The 14,448-nt window shown below is 37.7% G+C and overlaps 1 protein-coding gene across 2 annotated transcripts in view; it reads right to left on the bottom strand.

Annotated features, from left to right (window-relative positions):
- Positions 1-14,448, bottom strand: part of LOC106471718 — a 59,698-nt gene that overhangs the window by 19,695 nt on the left and 25,555 nt on the right. The window lies entirely within an intron of this gene.

Here is a 14,448-nt window from a genome sequence, read left to right as displayed (position 1 = left end):
TATATATATATATATATATATATTGATAAAGAAAAGTGATATATAGATATAGGTACACCACTGGAAAACCATCTGGTGGTCTCACAGAAACACTCCGTCTCCAAAGAGAGCATTGGAGAAATACACACATATAGTGCTAAAATATAAAATTCATCATACCTGACCAGGCAATACTTGCCACCTGGTGAAATCCTGAAATATGTTTAGGCAATGATAAAAGAGAGAGAGAGAAAAAAAATGATGAATTACCCCAGTCACAGGCAATCATACATGTGTACAATTGCCACAGGAAGAAAACACAGTGAAGTTTTGCAGAGAAAGAGTGATAAAAGTATAGGGAGTTGTCCACATATAGTCCTAAATGATCCCTTCCAAATGATGGCAGTGTCATACAGCTAAAGACAGAGTTAGACGATGAATTAGGTGTGAAGAAACAATATGCAGATGGAGACTAACCAGGGACACATCCAAATAGGCCAGGTGTAGGAGTTGAGTGTAATAGGAGAAAGGTCATGGGAAACAGGAATGCCATGGATCAATGAAATAGGAATGAGAACAATGAAAAGAGATAGTACGAGCCAAACAACAGAGCAGGGAATAAACTGGACAAAGGAGATGATCCAGAAACAAATGGGAATACAGGTGGTGATAAGGAAAGGAATGCCAGATGTGGAAAACGAAAATCATAATAAATGGTAAAGGATGGCATAAAAATTGGAACGACAAACACCACATACCAGGAGGGGGGGGGGGATTGAGGTCAAAAGAGAAACATCTTACTCAATAGAGTAACCCTGAACAAACAACCAGATGAAGAGCTGAGACAGGTGAGGAACAGAAGTACAGGAGGGCTGGAAGCACTGAGAAAAAGACTGAAACAAGACTTATGTCTCTGACACATAGACAAAAAGGAAGGGCAAAAGGTGTAGGCAGTGCAAGATGTGACACAAGGGGTGCATCCCTGAGCTGAGGCATGGGACCTGACAAAAGACACACAAAAAGATAGAATATGGTGACGTCAGGATGAAAAATGACTCATCGCAGTGAACAGAGGAGCAAACAGAACAGAGAAAGGGGAGGGTCTCTTGCTCCATGAAGGAGTCAGCCAATCCAGAGAAACCAACAGAACACAAGAAGGAGGGGTCTAGATAAGGAAAAAGACCCAGAAGAGGAGGAGTCTGAACTGAGGGTAGGCATATAGGGGCGAGCTGAGACATGTGACCAGACAAAAGTCACCCTGAAAGAAGGAGTTTGGAGACGTCTGGATGAAAAAACATCAGATCGTGATTGACTGAGGAGCACACAGGACAGATAAAAGGATAAGGTATGTTGTTCCAGTTAGGGTCAGAGCAGAGAGAACCATATCTGAGCAGCCAATATAGAAGAACCAGCAGAGCACAACAAGGTTTGGTGTGGATAAGGGAAAAGACCCAAAAGATGAGTCAAATTGGAGGGTAAGCATATAGGTGAAGACCCCTCCGATCTTGACTGAAGGAATCTATCTCCACAGCTGAAGGGGGAAGAACTGAAGAGTAAAAGGAAGAAAGTGTGGCATACCAGTGAATGGGAAATACATATAAATATGCAATGTTCCTAGTTGAGAACACACTCACGGAAAAATGTGACGATGAAGAGACCACTCTGTGGAGAACCTGGTGGGGACACAAAAAGAGATCAGCCACACAAGTCAGAACTCGGTGAATATGACCCACCAGAATTGTCATGTCAAGATCAATGGCCCAGTACATGAAATCCAGAGATCCATACATGGTTCCCCTTTTCTAGGTGATAAAGCTGACAATAGTGGAATTGCAGAAAGAACTAAAACCATTCTCCCCTGCAGGAAAGGGAGGAAAGGATACAAAGCCCAATGAACTGCCAAGGTACCAGGAAGTGGATATAGAAAGTAGCCTCCTCAACAGACCACTGACCCAAAAAATCAGGGGAATCAAGAAAAATGGATAGTCCAAGGGATCATGAGAAAAATTCCACTAGTTGAGAAGTATCCAATGAAGGGAATCAGCACTTCCAAGGAAGACCACATCCCAAAAGAGAGTGAACCTCACAAACATACAGAGAAGGAGAAGGGATGGCAAACATGACTGTCCCCCTCGATATCTTGGAGCCAAGTGGATAAGTGAAGAGAACCCCCAAATTAATAAGGTACTGTAAGGGAGTAGTAAAGGACTTCTCCAACCAGAAAAGAAACCCACCTGAGAAGCTTCTTGAAGAAGGAAGCAGAGTGTGAGTGATTGACTGGGCACAGGAAGAGGCATGTAGAAACCTGTCATCCATGAAAGTCTGAAGACCTAACGAGTGAAGATGATGTGCAAAAGAGCATACCACTCCACAAAACACATACAGAGATGAAGAAGGCAAAACTTACTTTGAGGATCTGATGAAAATAATGTGACACTGGGGCATAAAAACCCACCAAAATGAGAGGTACGACTCCATGGTGAAGCAAGGTGACTGCAGATAAGTATACAGCCAGGATAGATCAAGAAAGGGACTTTAAACTCCCATGTATAGGAGGGAGACAAAGAAGGATGGGAGTAAACTCCTGGTTGAATGGGCTCCATTGTGTAGTAGGACACAAACAGACTGAGCAAGACAACTGGACAAGGTATGATTCTAAGAAGGAGATCTATGAAGTGAGCAGAGGGGAAGCAAAATGGAAGTCAGAAACCCTCATAGAGAACCCGTAAAAAGAACAGAACTGTCATGAAGTGTAACCAAAAAGACACACAAACTATAGAGACAAATGACAAAAAAAAAGAAAACTTGCTCTAAAGAACATGAGAATAAAATGGCACCCAGTTAAAAAAACAAAGGTTTACTCAAAACTTATCTCCAATTAATAGTAAAGATATAAAAAAAAAGGAACTTGTAACTAAATAACATTAAAAGTGAAAAAATGTAGAATATTAAACCAAATTTACACAAGAAACAAACTCTGAACACAAGTTGTAAACTAAAGTAAAAGAAGTACAAAATTCGAACTTACATAACATTGACCAGAGAGGTCATGAATGACGTAAATTATCGAGTGCAGAAATTAGATCCATACACATGAGCTCACATAAATTCATTGAACATGGGTATATCTATGGGGAGTGAGAAATACACACTTAAAAACTTCTGAGAAAAAAAAAAGAACAATACCTATCTTAAAAGGAAGAAATTGCAGGTCAAACGTAAGACATGAACTCCCCGCAAATGAAACTCTGTGCTTCCTCAGCAGACACCATGAAACCTGAAACTGAGGCCCAGTATTATAACCACTGCCTACTTACAGTGGGAAAATTATTAACCACCATAAAACCAAATTTAGATCAATAAAGTATAATTCGGGAAACAGAAACATCTCAAAAACAAACAAGTAGAAACTTGAACTTGAAACATATTAATTGGTGATCAAGCACAATCAAAAATTGTGCAATCACATGATTAGAGCATGTTGCTGCAATGATGCAAAAGATATAAGGGGTGTTGCAAAATAAGTCACATATTTTTCCCCAAAGTAATGACAAACTTGGTTGGACTGTGAATATCATCACTTGTGAGAAAACATCATTTCAAGATACTCTTTGGTGTCTAACTCTTCTAATTTAATTTTCTGCAAAAACTTTTGAATCATGGTGCTCACTAGAACTCAGGTTCGTGTTGTATGTGCTGCCTTTGGGATGGCTCAAAAACTAGTTGCAGACGTGCTCCAAGAATTCAAGTCTTCAAATCAACACATTGCAATGCCAGATTTGAAAAATCCGATTAATGTCTCAAAAGTTTTCAAAATTGTTGAATTTGAAACAGTGGTCCATGAAAAAGTGGTGGAATGTGGATTGGGAACTCTCCCACTGAAAATGTTGGATCTTTCATTCAACAATGCACAGAAACGTTGGAAAATTTGCCTGAATGCGAGAGACAAACGTAAAACCTTCATTCGTGTTCTCACTGACGTGCTCACAGAGACAGCCACAAAACAGACATGCTTGTTGCATTGCTGATATCTGTTGCAAATTGATTAAAACTCGTGCGTGAGAACAATGGTGGCCCAATCAAGTGATATTGATACTTGGAATTACTTTTTAGATTGAATTAAAATCTTATTTTACTTTGTTATGCTCTTGGGGGAAAAAGTGTGACTTATTTTGCAATACCCCTTACGGGGTATAAAAGAATGATGCACTTTTACAAAGAGGGCAAATGAAGTCGAGATCGCTATGGGGGGAGAGAAGGTAGTATCATTTTGGAAGGATACTTAAGAGGAAGTAGGTTGGAAAACTGCATCATAAACTTGCTCAGCTGTTAGTTGCAGCCTATGGAACAACACTGTTATATGCATTGTTTGGACTTACAGTTCATGACTATTAATGTTACTGTAATTTTTACACTAAAGTATATTACTTAAAGTTATTTTGAAAATGAGACCCAAAACTCAAGCATTTTCGTGTAGTTGACTATTCTTCTTCAGGAGAATAGAGGACCTCCATCAACACATTTCTGACATTAACAACCAACATGTTTTAATTAAATCAACTAGTGGAGCCATCTTACTTGACTTTTTAGACACTATAACTTTATTATCACAGTTTGTAAAATACATAATTCTTCATGTCGGAACTAACGACCTAAAACAACAGCTTACGACTGTTTTAACAACCTACAAACCTTACTATTACATGTTTTGACTCACCGTACTGACATTTGTGTTTGTTTCTCAAGCTTCATCCACCATGACGTCAATAGACATACTGATTTACCTCTAATACAATAGACTGGTGCTACTGACTCTTTAATCCTGAAAAATTGATAAATTTAATGCTCTCGCACATGACATCTGCCAACGTAACCCACATCTATCCTTCCTTTACAACACCAGCTTTAAACTTGAAGACAGGACACATTTCTTAGCAAAGTATAGTTTACCCTCTCCTTCAAAGGAATTTCTTCCCAATCCAGTAACTTACAATTCTTTATCATTAACTATATTTTCCCTTGCCTACAAACAACCACTGAACAATAATGCTTGGGGACGGCTTGAATGGGTAATGAAAAAAAACTTTAATATAAGTTTAACATAACTTGTACCTGACGATGACAAAACCTTGTCGAATCGTTGTACATTTGCTGTTATGTTAAACTTATATTAAAGTTTTTCTTCAGTACCCATTCAAACATTATTAGTCTCAAAGTGGGTTCCTCGTCATCGAATTTGAACCACTGAACAATTGAACCTAGATCCACCAAACTCTCTTAGCCATAAACCATCAATCTACTCTATTCCCCATATACAATCCACAAAGCCTCCTCAAGCCATAAAGCTGTAGGCCACATGCCCAATACACTTTCAAATCCCATTTTTACCACTGCTTATCCCAGAACTAGATGTGCCTATTCTTGTAAATAACACACTTATGCAGAAGTTACAGCTTCAACCCTTGTTTCTAGAAACTTCTGCCTAAGCTCTAAACCTGACACACAATACAAGAATTCCACATCATTTACACACACTAATACTACTGTAGGTCACACTTCTACATGTACAAAGTCCTTTTCTACCATTACTTGCAGTAGTTATGGATATTTTAATCACCACTTGACAAACTTCTAAACCTAACATACCCTGAACCTTCTCTCTGTAACAAAGCAAAACCATGTATTAATCTTAAAATAAACACTTCCTTCAGCACAACTACCCAAGAGCACTCTGATCTAAACTCTAGTAAGAGTTTTAGACTACTTATACAACTGAATGAGAAAAGACTGAGCTATATGCACCTTGCTGATGTACTGGGACAACATTTACAGAATCAAACTACACCTAAATCCCTTAATTTAAATCCACCAGTTACAATAGGAGCTAATGGCAAATTGTTTTGTTCACAATAGAAGAAAATTCGTCATTCCACCTCACTTACAAAACTCACGCAAGACTTCTGCAAATCCACAATTGACAACCTGGAAAAGGAAATTGCTGCTACAAATTCCGAGAAAACAACATGTTCCACTGAACACCAAAAACCTGCTGCATTTATTAACAAAACAATAAAAACTTTTGAAAATAATGTGAAAAGCAACAACAAAAAAAAATACATCATGATCTTTCACATAAGGACAAAGGTTTCTCCCATCCAACAAAATATTAACTTTAAACAAATTCATACTAATGCCATCTGTGAGCAGCTGGTTAATAACTCAACAATGTAAACATGTACATTGAGCTCTCTCCTAAAATAGATCCTACTTCTGATTCCACTAGCATAGCACTTCTCCATCTGATTGACACAAATCCAAGAACACTTCCAACATTGTCAATCTGTCCTCTAAAACACTAACTGAAACTCAACACAAACTTCTTAGTAAAGGTTTAAATTTTTCTACTTCCTCTAAAAACATAGATAGTTTGAAGTAATTTCTGACCTCCAAGAATTTGCATGCAGATTAAAACTTTGAGAATTTTTTCACAATAAAACCACTGAAAGAAATAATTTTGACTCAGAGTTTAAAGAAAAATCCTTCTGGTCACCCCCAACTAACAGGGAATCACATCTAGAAAGTTTTATTACTGCAACTGAAAGTGAAGTAATTCAAGCTATTAACTCTGACTCAAAAGTACGAAACAATCTCTCCCATAGTGAACATTCTGCTCTAACTTCACTGAAACACGAAAATGAAATTATTATTAAACCAGCTGATAAGGGCAGTGCCATTGTCATTCAAGATAAAACCGACTATATCAACAAAATTTACAAACAACTTAATGACACTAACCACTATAAAAAAAGGTAGATCTGAAACCCACACCGCAATTTCTTAAAATTATTGAAGATATGCTATATTAAAAGACAACACATTTTCTAACATTAACAGCAACGGAAAACTTCCTCCAAACACTATTCTCTGTACTATGGATGTTTCTTCTCTATACACAAACATTGCCCACAATGAAGGCCTAAAAGCACTGGAATCTTCTCTGCAAAACCCAGACAAACCCAACACTCAAATTATTACAGCTGAAATAGTACTTACACTTAACGGTTTTGAATTTAATAATGAATTCAATATTCAAACAAAAGGCACAGCTATGGGCACCAAGATTGCACCAAACTATGTCAACATTTTTATGACAGACTTAGAGACAAAACTTTTGGAAAACTGAATAGACAAACCAATGTTTTGGAGACTACACTGATGACATTTTTTAAATTTGGGTATGAGACGAAGATTCGTTACTGACCTTTTACAGATATGCTAACATCTTCCACTGTTCTATTAAATTTACTCTAGACTACTTCACTACCCAAATAAGTTTCTTGGATGTAAACCTAACATTAAAAGATGGTGTTCTATCGATTTGTACCAAAAACCAACGAATAAACCACAATGCTTATATAATCAAAGTTGTCACCCTCAACACACCAAACGCAATACCACATTCAATCAAGCATTTAAATTAAAGAAGATATGCTCTGATAGTAAGAAGTATGACCATTATGATTATGACTGAAAGAGGTTATAAACAAAACACTATCACCCAACAAGTTGAGAAAGCTAACAATATACCACATACATCTGCCTTGAAACAATTACATAAAACCAATTCTTCTAAAGAAACAGTTTTACCTTCTTCAACTTAATGATTGATTAAAATCTATTTTTATGGAAGTTTCTGTCATTTCTTTCAGAAAGAATAAAACTTTGCATTCACACTTAGTTTACACTAAAGTAAACTTTAAGCCAACACCAGATGGAAGTCAACCTTGCAATAGCAAGCAATGTTAAACCTTTAAGTTCATGTAGGAAACGGGCAAATTTTCCAACAAAGACAACCAAAAGCAGCTCAAAATCACTAATTCCATAACCTGCTTTACAAAAAATTTTATTTACTTAATCCAATGTCGAAAATGCAATTTCCAATATGTAGGTTAAACCAAAACAACTATACAGGAACATTTTAATAACCACAAATCAACAATAAAAACAAATAAAGAACTTCCGGTCGCAAAACATTGGACACGCTCTTGAAGACATTAAATTTATGGTTATACAGACAAGTTTTACATCTAACAGAAATAGGGAAATTAAAAAAGCTTATTGGATATCACTGTTTAATACTGTAATGTCAAATGGTATCAATCTCGATCCTGGGGTTGTTGACCTTCACAAGTCTCTGATTAAGCTTACTTTATATTATTAGTATTATTCTTCCTTAAATTTCTTATATATATATATATATATTGGTTTGATTTCCTACATTATTATTTTCTCTATTTCCCACCGCCTTTTGCCGTTACTTAATTTTAATTTTATTTCTATTGTTTATGAAAAATTTAACAAATAAAAATAGAAACAAAGTTTTATTCTCCAGAAGAAGAATAGTCAACTATTTGAAAGCACTCGAGTTTTGGGTCTCGTTTTGAAAATATTACAACTTTTGTAAGTGATCCTGTGTGCTAACTACTTAACCTGGACCTAATGTTATTAACTACCTCAGTGTCAGGACCTCAAAATGAACAAGATATTGCATCAAGGTAAGAATGGACTTGGCAGGAAGAAACTGATAACGAGGGAGTTAGAGGAAGTTAATGATCTCAAAAAAACCCCTGAACATAGAGCTATTACCTGGAGAGATAAGTAGGAATGACTCAACGGTAGATCGAGAAAGGTCTACGTAGCAATTCGGACGGGAAAGGTCGATGAACTGCCACCAGTACCTTTTTTGGGGGGACAACAAACAACCAGAAATAGAACCCTCAAAGGAACTGAGCAACAGGTTTTAAAGCACCTTTATAAAAAATGTCCTGAACCACTTCAGAAAGTTGCTGGTAAAATATGAGATCCCGAGGTGGAGGGAGGTGAACTGAGAAAGGAGATAACAAAAGAGGAGTGTGGGAAAAAAGGGATAGTCCTGTTAAAACTTGTAGAACCCAAGGATCTGAAATGAAGGTTCTCCATACATGGACAAAGTTGAATAGCCTATCCTCTGTATCAACCAGATAGTCCACAATACCACTGGTGGCAGAAGGGTGAGTGAATACTACAATGATTTGCTTCTGAAACCCAAGCAGTAGAAACAGGTAATGGAGTGGAAGGGGAGGGATGGGAAAGAGGTATTGAAGCAGGGGAAGATTGAGACAGACAAGTGGCAAGGGAGGATAGAGAAGAATGGAGAAAGACTGGCTCCACATGAGACTCCAAGGACTCAAGGATACCCCTGAAAATGGACTGATGCAAAAAGTGTGCCATTGATATGTCATCAGAAGGGTATCTCTTCCTAAAGATCCCAATAATATAGGAACAAAGTATGAAGGGGCAGGACTAAGGAATGCAAATGCACCAAGGTGGACAACAATAAGGAATCCTTAGAAAACACAACTGGGAATGATGGCTAGCCTTAGACAAAAGAGAAATAGTGAAGGAGGGAGGATATGGATAAACAAAGATGGGAAAACTGCACCTAGAAGAAAAGGATTAAGGTATCAGGGTCTGAGCCCCAAAGTGAAATCAAAAAGTCTACTGTTGAGAATAAAAAAAAAAAGATTCAAAACCTGATGTTAGGCCAATGCATAAGCCCCAGAAGAGCATGGGGACATAGCATGCTAATCCCTGAACATAATTAGTTGACAAAACCCTCAGATATTTAGAGATGGAAGAAAAAGAAAAAAATTTGGAGCAGGTGCATCATCATGTTACAAGGAAGAGGAAGGGTCATAAGGAGATAAGGACAAAACAAAACAAATCTGTGTTACCAAGTCCAGGAAATCTGATGAAGGTATATATACATCAACAGCAGCTTAATGAGACTGCGTGTCAAAGGAAGGAGAAAAAAAGTTGTCAAAGTCTTCATCCTTCTGTCCAGTGTCCCCAGGATAGGAAAGAACTGTGGGAGGATCAAGAGAGCCCCTAGCCTACATGAACAACTCCAATTCCAAGCAGATGAGTGTCAAAACTTCCTTTACCAATAAAATTGCATCTGTGATCACAGTAACAGATGGCTGAACCATAGTAGTGGTAACAAGTGAAGTTGTCATGACAATAAAGTGCAAATTCCTCACTGAATTTGAGTTGATGTGTACACCAAGACAAAAAGTATTGGTAAAACAAGTTGTAGAAAGAGAAAGAAAAAACATTTTCAAGAAAGAAATTCAACTCCTACTGAACAGCCGGTAGATGATCAAACTTTAATGTGTAAGTTCAAAAAAAGAGGTACAAAAGTAACAAAATTTCAAAACTCAAAAGGCACAGCAGCAATATGTCTAATTAACTGAGTGCCAAATTGAGAAGTGAAGTTAGACTTTGTAAACCAGGAAGAGACAGAGCTGCACCAGGAGAGTGTTGCATTTCTATTGATGGAGGGTTGTAGCATGCTTTTTGCATGCTAAAGCACAGTTGAACCCCATTAAACATATGGGGTTAGGTTAGTGGCAAGCAAAAAAATTGAGCATAAAGATGGCAGCATTAATTGAGAAAAGCTATTACGTGAGAGGAGGTAAGGTATCAGAATCAGTAAAGAAAAAATACGATGCACATACAGCTTGAAGTACAAATGAATGAAAGCCTTTCTGATTTAAAGTGCTATTGACGGTACATACTACCAATCATATCTAGAAATTACCTCTATTTTCTAAACCTTTTAACAACTTTTCAGTTTTCAGTGATAGATGGACAAGCAACGAATTAGTTACTTAAGTGATTTAATGTAACATTACAAACATATTAAAATGGTCAGCTATAGAATGATAGTTTTCTTAATTAGCCAGTATCCTAAGAATACCAACAAAATTTTGCAGAGATAGAGACTGTCATTCACTATAATTGGTAACTGTAGAAAACTATCATTATTTACTTATAGTTTACAATAGTATCAGGTGACTCTTCAGATACACAAAATGCTGTGGAAAAACTGCCTTCTGTACCCCTAATTAGAATCAAATGGTTCCAACATGTCTCTCATGCAATTAACATGTGTCACTTCTCCACCAATAGGAGAATAGTTCACTAAGGTGACACATGTGACTCCCTCTACCAAATTATCATTCTACCTGCCTCTACAAAATTATCACTTCAAAGTTTGGCAGATGACGGAAGCACCGGAAGTGAGTGGGGAGGGTGAGAAGTGTGAGAAGAGGGAAGTACCTATCAGAAATACATTTTCAGTATAGGAAAATTATTACTTCCGATACAGTACTTCCCTATTTTCACAAGATTAGCTAGAATCTCACATTGATTAGGAGGTGGGACCAGTGCGAGGGAAGAACAGATGTACCCCCTGAAAGTGTCCGAAGGATACCACTGTAGATGAGAGAGTCAGATCTAAAGAGGAGAATCATACAACTTCTGATCTAGATATACTCTTCATCCATATATGGAATGTGTAAGAAATCATGGCAAAATTGAGAGGAGCACATCCAAGTGGGAGAGAATGCAGTAGGAAAGTGACCCTAACCAGAGAAAGCTATAGTAACTCAATCCCACAATAAGAAAAGTGGGTAAATGAAGATGAGTCCCATGGTATAGTGTGTCTATGGTGCAGCAGACCATATTCAGTAAGTCAGCTACATCCAAAACCTCCTCGGGGGGTACCGACATCAAAGCGAGGGTAGGATGAGGATCATACCATCTTCACCTCAAACCCATAGATCCAGAAATTTGACATCTGGTATCAAAAGGAAGTCTACAGCATGCAATCAACTCCTGTGACTGTGAGACAGGTCGGGACCTTCCAAAGGGCAATAACATCCAAGTCATAAAAGAGAACAAGGGAGAGCCAAGGATAGAGCCAGAATAATCCCACGTATCTCTCCTGTGACCCACAACACAGAAGGAAGAAATTGATGGAGGGCTCCAAATCGAAAGGATGAACTGCATCTTGACCTCTCTCCCTGTTGTATAGTTAATCACAAATTGGAGGATATTACATCATCTTCACCGACAGAACATCACCACCCTACTCTGAACTGAACAGTTATAGCCATCTTATGTGGAACCCATCCAACAGGGTGCCTCTATGGCCGACCACCCCAGTGGCTTCTAACTAGTAAGGACTCCCATACTCCACTAAAAGAAAAGAGTTGAGAATGCATTGAAGAGCCTAGAGGTACGTCAACACCCAAAACAGTGCAATGGGTGATCACAAATACCATATTTTTAAAAGCAGACCATACTGACTTATTCAATCGAGGCATGGCAGGGATGGGCAGCTACCACCTTCTACTTTACCCATGAAATCCATGGGTGGTACAGTCCAGGAAGGGCAAATTTATGAAGCAATTATTGTGAAGTTATTCACTTACAAGTGATCTTGTGAAACACCCCATCTCAAAAGTAAGCGTGTGAAGCCATGGAATAGAAAGTGCTAGTAAACATGGCATACAATGCAGATTTAGAATTCAAGAATACCTGGTCAGGCACTGCTCGCCACAAAGTAGGATCCAAATAGATAATAATGAAGCTAGGACCCCCTGAAAGGAAAGAAATAATAAATAGAAACTTACCTAGTTAGAATCACATTGAAGTATTAAAAACGAACACAAGTGTTAGACGAAAACCTGATGAGGAAGAAACTGCAATACGGTGTAGATAAGGGGAGACGAACGTATCAGGTGTAGTACTCATGCCTGAATGAAGGAGTGCCTCCAATAGTCGACGAAGACTAGATGCTAGGGAAAAGGTAAGGATATCGAATCTGATGAGAAGACACCATAAACAAAGTCCGTGGGGAATATGACAAAGGGGAGTAAGCCAATGAGATCAAAAGCAGAATACAATTGGTGAGGGTGGAAGGAGAAAGAATAAGAATAATGAGGCAGGAGTGGGCACCAAGGAAAGAAGGCATATGGGTAACAGAATAACAAAGAGAATGGAACATACATAATAGTTGATCAAGATTGGGATGAGGAGAAAGATGGGAAATTAAAGGAAGGGAAATAAGCAAAAAAAGGAGTTACCTCCCCTAGCTACTGATGTCTTGGATAGCAAGAAAAGATCTGGGTAAAGGAGAAGAGAGGGAGTGGGAAAAATGTACGAGAAACAAGTCAGACCTCTGACATATACAAGCATAGAGAAAAAATAATTATGTTTGAAAGGTAGGTGAAACATAGAACACGAAGAAAGTGATGCAAACGAAGGTAAAGTGAAGGAATAAAAGATCACATTAATATCCCAGGTCAGAATGGTGAGCAGTCAGGAAGGAGGTTGACTAATCCAGAAGGAACATATCAACTTAATAAGGATAGGTGAAGTAAAACCTCTGTGGTATCAGGAACGAAAAAAAGGTATGGGACAAGGCTGCCCAATAACCCAAGATGAAGGGGACTGAAGACCACAGTAGAAAAACAAGGGGAGACACAGGGGTTTGATCTGCAGGACTTGTAGATTAACTGCAGAACACTTTCCATTTATGCCAATAAACATCCACTGAAGAAGAGTGAATGGAACAAGCTGAAAGAAAGCTACCTGCAAGTATAAATCCAATCTCCCTGCCAAGGAGTGAACAACAGCCAAGCATGAAGAAGTGACTGGAATAAGCTCAGATAAAAATGAAGGCACATTTCAAACTCAAGAGTTCCTGGAAGTTATAATAAATGAAAGATCACTTCGTGGGTATACTAAACATGAATGTTAAACAAAAAAGAGTGACAAAAAAAAAAAACGTCTGAGTACAAGTGCTGCCAAACAGAGGGAATCACATGCATCTCCTATTGATGGAGAAGTGACACATGATGATTTGCATGAGAGACATGTTGGAATCACTTGATTCCAATAGGAGGATGTGGAAGGCTTGTGGCATGTGTAATATAAAAAAATCGCATATATAGAAGGCAGCAATGAACAAGAATAGCTAATCTTGTGAGAGGAGGGGAGAACTGTATCGGAATTCAGAAACAACAACAACTATAACTGTACATATCGATAACATGCATATTAAAATTTAAGATTAGTTTGTAATCTATTTACATAGTATAGCAATTCAATTTATCAGTTCCAAAATGATAATTTTCAGAAACATCTATAATAATTATTTATTATTACTTCCAAAATCATAATAAAATACATACAATAATAAAACTTAAGAAATTGCACTGAGGATCAACAATTCAGTTTTTAACCCATTCTTCCAGTTGGTGCACATATGGATTCTTACTTCTAAAATCCCTGCAGAAGGTGTTGGATCATAAATTTTTTTGGTAATGTCGTCCATTGACATTCCGTTATATGTTGCCATACAGTAAACAAATTATTTCTACCTTCTATGTATCTGTTTCTCTCAATATGTCAGAGAGAACAGTACAACATCTTTCTGGTGCAGCAGCTAGTGATGCTGAAGCTGGGGAAATCCAGATTATTTTATGGATTTACTAAATAGCATTAACTCTGATGAGTTGATGTAGTGAACAGAAAAAACATTTAGAGGCCATGTATATATATATATATATATACCAGCTG

This window comes from Limulus polyphemus, unplaced genomic scaffold (genome assembly GCF_000517525.1).
Source record: "Limulus polyphemus unplaced genomic scaffold, Limulus_polyphemus-2.1.2 Scaffold4809, whole genome shotgun sequence".
Classification (NCBI taxonomy): domain Eukaryota; kingdom Metazoa; phylum Arthropoda; class Merostomata; order Xiphosura; family Limulidae; genus Limulus; species Limulus polyphemus.
The sequence above is the reverse complement of the archived record's forward strand: the minus strand, read 5'-3'. Positions and strand labels throughout refer to the sequence as shown.